Genomic DNA, 6,011 nt, shown 5'->3' with positions numbered 1-6,011 from the left:
ACATACTGCTTTCTCTTTATACAGAAAACCTAATTTGCTTCCTCCTGCCTCAAGACCTTTGCACATTCCTGCTTCCTGGAATGTTCTTCTCCTGTTGTTAACTCCATGTCACTTTCTCACAAAACCCTTCTTCATCTTCCAGAAGATCCCAGGCCCCGTTTGGGCTTTCATACCCCCAGCACATTCTGGTGGGGTGCTAAACTCAGATTATAGTGATACGTATTGGTTGAATATCTTTATCAGAATATAAGCTCCATGAGGCCAGAGACTTGTCTACTTTGCTCACCACAGAACCAGTAACTAGCACAGACCTACCAAAGACTGGATGCTCCGTAATTTAAAGAATAAGTAGAGTGCAGTGCAAGGATGACATGCGCAATGTATATATGAATAAATAAGGAATCATACTTACACATCCAAGTCATCAGAGAATAATTATGGACCATATCTTTAAGAGGGCACAAGGTTACATAATACAGCTTCAGTGATTTTTCTTCAAAAATTATAAAATCAGTGTAGAGACTTAAAGAAGAAGGCATTCATCTACTCAATTCTGCATAGATTGTTAAGCTTTTAAAGTAATTAGTGATCAACCATGCCAAGCGTGGTCTGACTGCAGTGCCCTTCTTCCTGCTGTTTCATCTGCCTGTGATCCTCTTCTCCAGACACCTCTGTTGCTTGTTTCTTCACTTCCACCAGGTCTCTTGAAAATGTCTCTCATTTTCTCCAGGTCTCTACTCAAATGTCGTTTTATTAGAGAGGCCTTCCCTGACCACCTTATAGAAAATAACACCCCACCCTCTCGACCCTCCATTCCCTGTTCCCCTTACCATGCTTAATTTTTTTCCCCGTAGCATTCATCACCATCTACAATCCATCCATTCATTCGTTTACTTCAGTCTCTTTTCACTAGACTGTCCCTTGTAGATAAATAAGGATTCTGTTTTTGTTGAGTACTCCATCCTTAGCACCTAAAACAATGTTAAAAACAACTAGATGATACTAAAAGCATATTTTTTGAATGCATGAATGATCATAATGAAGAAGAGCTTACTATTTTATCCCCTTGCAACCAAGAAATAAGGAAGGGGAAAAGTCCATTTTCACCTTTTGACCTCTTCTTGCCCTTCACCAAAAACTGAGTTCCCTGGTGTTTTTTCTCTCATATGCTGATGTGGTGCAAATAGCCTAGGGTTGAGGGTGAGGGTGAAGGTCAAGTTCCCACCCTAAGATTGTATGCTCCATTTCAGCTCTCAACAGTCTATTAGAAATCCATAACCATAGACACTTCTGCTTCAGGGGCTTTCTTTGTGAGCCTAAGATTTAACTACCAACACCTATGTTGCCATGTGGCAAAAGTATAAAAACAAAAACAAAAAACAAAACAAAAAAAACTCCGGGTATTTTCACCTAAAAATAACAGCTTGCTCTCTGTTAAGTGGCAGCCTATTGCCTGCTCTTGCACTGAGTCCTTCTCCAGGCAAGATGTAACATAACAAAGGAAGAGACTGGTGGTCACAAGCCAGGACATTGCAGGGCTCATTAATTACTTGGAAAATGGTGCCTGGGTTGCAGCCAGAATCCCAAACAAAAAAGGAAATAGCTCCTGTTCTCTAATTGACAAGTTGATGAGTGAGGTAAGAATGAAAATCATTTGAGTAAGTAAAAGGGGGAAGAAATCAAATGGAAGCAGTAGTTGTGTTGAAGGAAAAGTATACAATTAAGACATATTCCCAACCCTAAGAGGGTTGATTCACATCAGTTGAGACCACAGACGTCACTGTGTGCTCTAGGCCATGAGACGAATTCATTTTCTCTTATAAAGGATAGGGAACATCAATTTAAGGTCAGTGTTGATAGTGTTGGAGCCTGGGCCAAAACAGATGATATATACACACAAATGAGTTATTAATCTCGGCAGCTCCTAAGTCATTTAGTCCTTATGAGAACTGTCTTGCAAATATAAAGGGAATTAAATATTCTCACTCCAGAAAATAGAATCTATAATTTTGGCAAGGCTAAAAATTCAAAGCCATCTTAGTGAATTTGTTGTAATTAAATGGGGATAGTTTCAAGCAGGAGTCAGTTAAGAAAAACGAGAATTTTGTAATGTTGTAAAAAGGTAATTTAAGAAAAGTACACTTAGTAGGTTAAACACTGTTCCATCTTGGTGTGATTATATTTTGGAGCAATGTTTATAAAACTTAGCCTGTCACTTTCACAATTCTGGGCTGTGCAAAATACATAGGAAGGTCTGGTCACATAATACTTAACTAAAATAAGGTCATCAGTACTTTTCCTATGTGATATTAATACAGCTTTCCAAATCTGAATGACCATAATGTATCTGTCCCATAAAAACGCTGCATGAGGAGAAAAAGGAAAATGAAAACACACACACCCCACTGCTACTACCATCACCCCTACTATCACCTCAGAACCCCTACATAGAAGCAAGGCTTTCTTGTGGTTGTTCAATAGCCTATCAAAAATGTAAAGAATATTTGTTTATGGAAAGAGCTTTGGAGGTCAAATCATGTCCTTTGGGAAGAGGTAACCAGAATTGCCCACTGAGGGTCAGATGTTTGTAACTCCCAGAAATGTGAACGTAAAATGAAAACTAAAGCTGTGCTGCAATCATGTAAAGAGAAATGAAAACAGGGGCAACATATGGGATGGGCTTTAAAGGAAAATTATTTGTTTGGTTTTTTGCTCTTTTGGGGAGGCATAGAAAAGATGAGAAACGAAATGAAACTTTCTAGGAAGAGACAGAATTTGAGAACTAAGTTGAGCAATGGGAAGGAGGGAGGAAACATATTCAGTTTGAAATGTTGATTTCTGCTCAGACCAGATTGTCGAAGGCTTGGTTTGTAAATTGGTTGAGCAGAGTCATATGAAGAAGGGACTCCCACTTTTGTTTTACTGAAACAAGTGAGTGAGGCATCTAAACTCATTCATGCCTTTTGGATAAACCACCAAACACTTCTTTAATAATAACCTACTTGGTTGTGATGGTACATTGATTTGGAGATAAATCAAAAGAATCATTGGAGAAGAAAGACTAGAATTCTCCATTAGGATATATAACTCTAGAGGCACTTTGAAAGGCAGGAAAATATGAGATGTGGTATAAATAATCTCTGCCTGGAAACCATGCAGCAGGCTTAGTCTCAATGCCCATTCACCCAGAGGCTGATTCCAGAGAATCTGCAGAACAGCATAAGTGAACCAAGGTTCCGTTTCAAAGAATTGCAAGCAGGTGCTGCGGCAGTCATTAGTACTGTTCAAATAGTTCTGTATTCCCTCCATCCTGGGCACATGGTGGGAACACATGTCCTTGTCCCCTTGTGGAAGGGGCCACGTGACTAGTGATGGCCAATGAGTTGTGGGTGAAAGTAATGGAATGGAGTATTTAATTACTGGTGCCAGATCCTTCAGGCTTCTCTTTCCCCAGTGAAGGTGACCAACAACCGGAGAGATGGTGGCTGCTCAGGGAGCCTTGGTGTTTTGTTTTTGAATTATAAGTAAGATTGATACTTTATTGAGATTTCACTAGTTTAGTCTCACTTTATTGGGATTTCACTAGTTTAGTCTCATTTTCCTTACATCATATTGAGGTAACATACTATCAAAATGAGTTATCCCTGTTGAGGCTGATGCAGCAGTGACTGTCAGGTTTCTCTACTGTAAATGGACTCACCCCTCTCCATGCTGTACTCTTTGGAAGGTCCCTATGCGCAGCCCATAACTAAGAAGTGGGGAGTTAGACTCTACCTTCAGGGTTATATTAGTCCATTTTCATATTGCTATGAAGATATACCCGAGATGGGTAACTTATAAAGAAAAAGAGGTTTAATCGACTCACACTTCCACGTGGCTGGGGAGGGCCTCATGATTATGGTGGAAGGCAAAGGAGGAGCAAAGACATGTCTTACGTGGTGGCAGGCAAGAGAGCAGGTGCAGGGGAACTGTCCTTTATAAAACCATCAGATCTCATGACACTTATTCACTATTACAGGAACAGCATGAGAAAAACCAACACCCATCATTCAGTTACCTCCCACTGGGTCTCCCATGACATGAGGGGATTATGGGAGCTACAATTCAATATGAGATTTGGGTGGGGACACAGCCAACCCATATCAAGGATAGAGTAACTGCATACATTATTTGATTTCTTCTGCATAGGAGATTTGTCTTTTCTGCCCCATTATTCAGTCATTTATTCATATCAATATGGATTCATGTGTATTTTATTTTGTATATTGGGTTATATTCTAATACAACCTCATGTATTTTGTTGCTCAAATTTTTCCAGCTTTGGCCATTGGAAACTCTCAGTTGTCTGCTGTGCCCCTTTGCCACAGAGAAAACTCCCTCTTTTTTTTTTTTCTTTTAAAGGAATCCTCATTTTCTGGTACCATAAGGTGCTTGAGAGTGATTATTTCTGAGTGATTGCAACAAGCAAAGCCTTTCTGCCAGCCTGTGGAGAACACGTATTCCTACTGAGTAAACAAAACTCTGTTGAGCCACTGAGACTCGGGTTGTTTCACAGTTTAATCTAGACCAGTGGTTCTCAAAATATGTTCCTGGGACCACCAACATCAGCATCAGCTGGGAACTTGTTAGATATACAATTTATCTAGTCCCACTTTAGACCCAAAGAATTGGAGACTGTCTGATTGAGACCCAGCTGTTTGTGGGTAACAAACCCTCCAGGTAATTCCCATGCACACTAAAGTTTGACAGCTTTAAAAGTTTTATAGTTTCAGATCCAGTCTTCATAATTTATATGAGTAACATAGAGAGGCCAAACTCAATGGATCTTTTGGTTATATTTAAATTATTATATGTTTTTCCACAGCAAAACATTAACAGAGTTACTTTAAACCAAGATGGTTGGTTTTCTTCATAATAAAAATGTTAAAAATCTTGAAAATACATGGATATGAAGGAATATTACTTTGGGATGGGGTCTAGGGCTTGCTGTACACTGGGTCCATTTTTGTAAACTTCTAGCAATAGCTCTGCCAACTTCAGGAGTTCCCTGTTGGGATCAAATAAGATGGTGGATTCAACAGTCCTTGGTGAGCTGGAATGAACATATGGATTATTTTCGAGTTAAGCCTCTCTCCTATTGGATTGTAACTGCCATAAGGATAAAGACTAGGCTATTACCACTGCGTAGACCAGTGCCTGATACAGGGTATGTATTTAGTGAATGTTTGTAAAATTATCACATTATTTTTTGGGCTTTTGTTTCCACATAATGCCTTGGGCTTTCTGCCACATCTGCACAGCACTTGTACTATTATTCTCTTACTTAAAAAACAAAAAACTGAGGTGAAATTTACATACAGCAAAATACATGGCTTTTTTTTTTTTTTTTTTTCGAGACAGTCTTGCTCTGTTGCCCAGGCTGGAGTGCAGTGGTGCAGTCTTGGCTCACTGCAACCTCTGCCTCCTGGGTTCAAGCGATTCTCCTGCCTCAGCCTCCCAAATAGCTGAGATTACAGCCTGTGCCACCAGACCTGGCTAACTTTTGTATTTTTAGTAGAGAAGGGGTTTCACTATGTTAGCCAGTCTGGTCTCGAACTCCTGACCTAAAGTGATCCACCTGCCTCGGCCTCCCAAACTGCTGGGATTACAGGCATGAGTCACTGTGCCCGGCCCAAAATATATGATTCTTAAGTGTACATTGTAGTGGGTTTGATACAGGTACTTGTACTATACTAACAAAATAGTTTTATTTAAATTGACTTTTTGTCCCATTTACAACTGCATTAATAGCCATAAGCTCATGGTTTTGTAGTCTGTTATATCTTTTCTAATGAATATTAAAATCAGTCACCCCTAGCTGCCTCTCTAATAGTTCTCTTCCATCCTTTTAGAATTTTGTTCTTGGAGGAGAACAGCTTATTTCCAAATTTGTAGGCTTTATTTTTCCCTCCCAAATACCAAGAGTCTTCAGGCCATTGTGTTGAAACAGACAGAGGACTGACTTTTGGACC

General features: G+C 39.6%; 1 long non-coding RNA gene across 2 annotated transcripts in view; it reads right to left on the bottom strand.

The window, feature by feature from the left end:
* LOC116464033 (uncharacterized) overlaps window positions 1–6,011 on the bottom strand; it is a 45,365-nt gene that overhangs the window by 15,838 nt on the left and 23,516 nt on the right. The window lies entirely within an intron of this gene.

The sequence above is a fragment of the Hylobates moloch genome, unplaced genomic scaffold (genome assembly GCF_009828535.3).
Source record: "Hylobates moloch isolate HMO894 unplaced genomic scaffold, HMol_V3 SCAFFOLD_130, whole genome shotgun sequence".
Lineage (NCBI taxonomy): Eukaryota > Metazoa > Chordata > Mammalia > Primates > Hylobatidae > Hylobates > Hylobates moloch.
The sequence above is the reverse complement of the archived record's forward strand: the minus strand, read 5'-3'. Positions and strand labels throughout refer to the sequence as shown.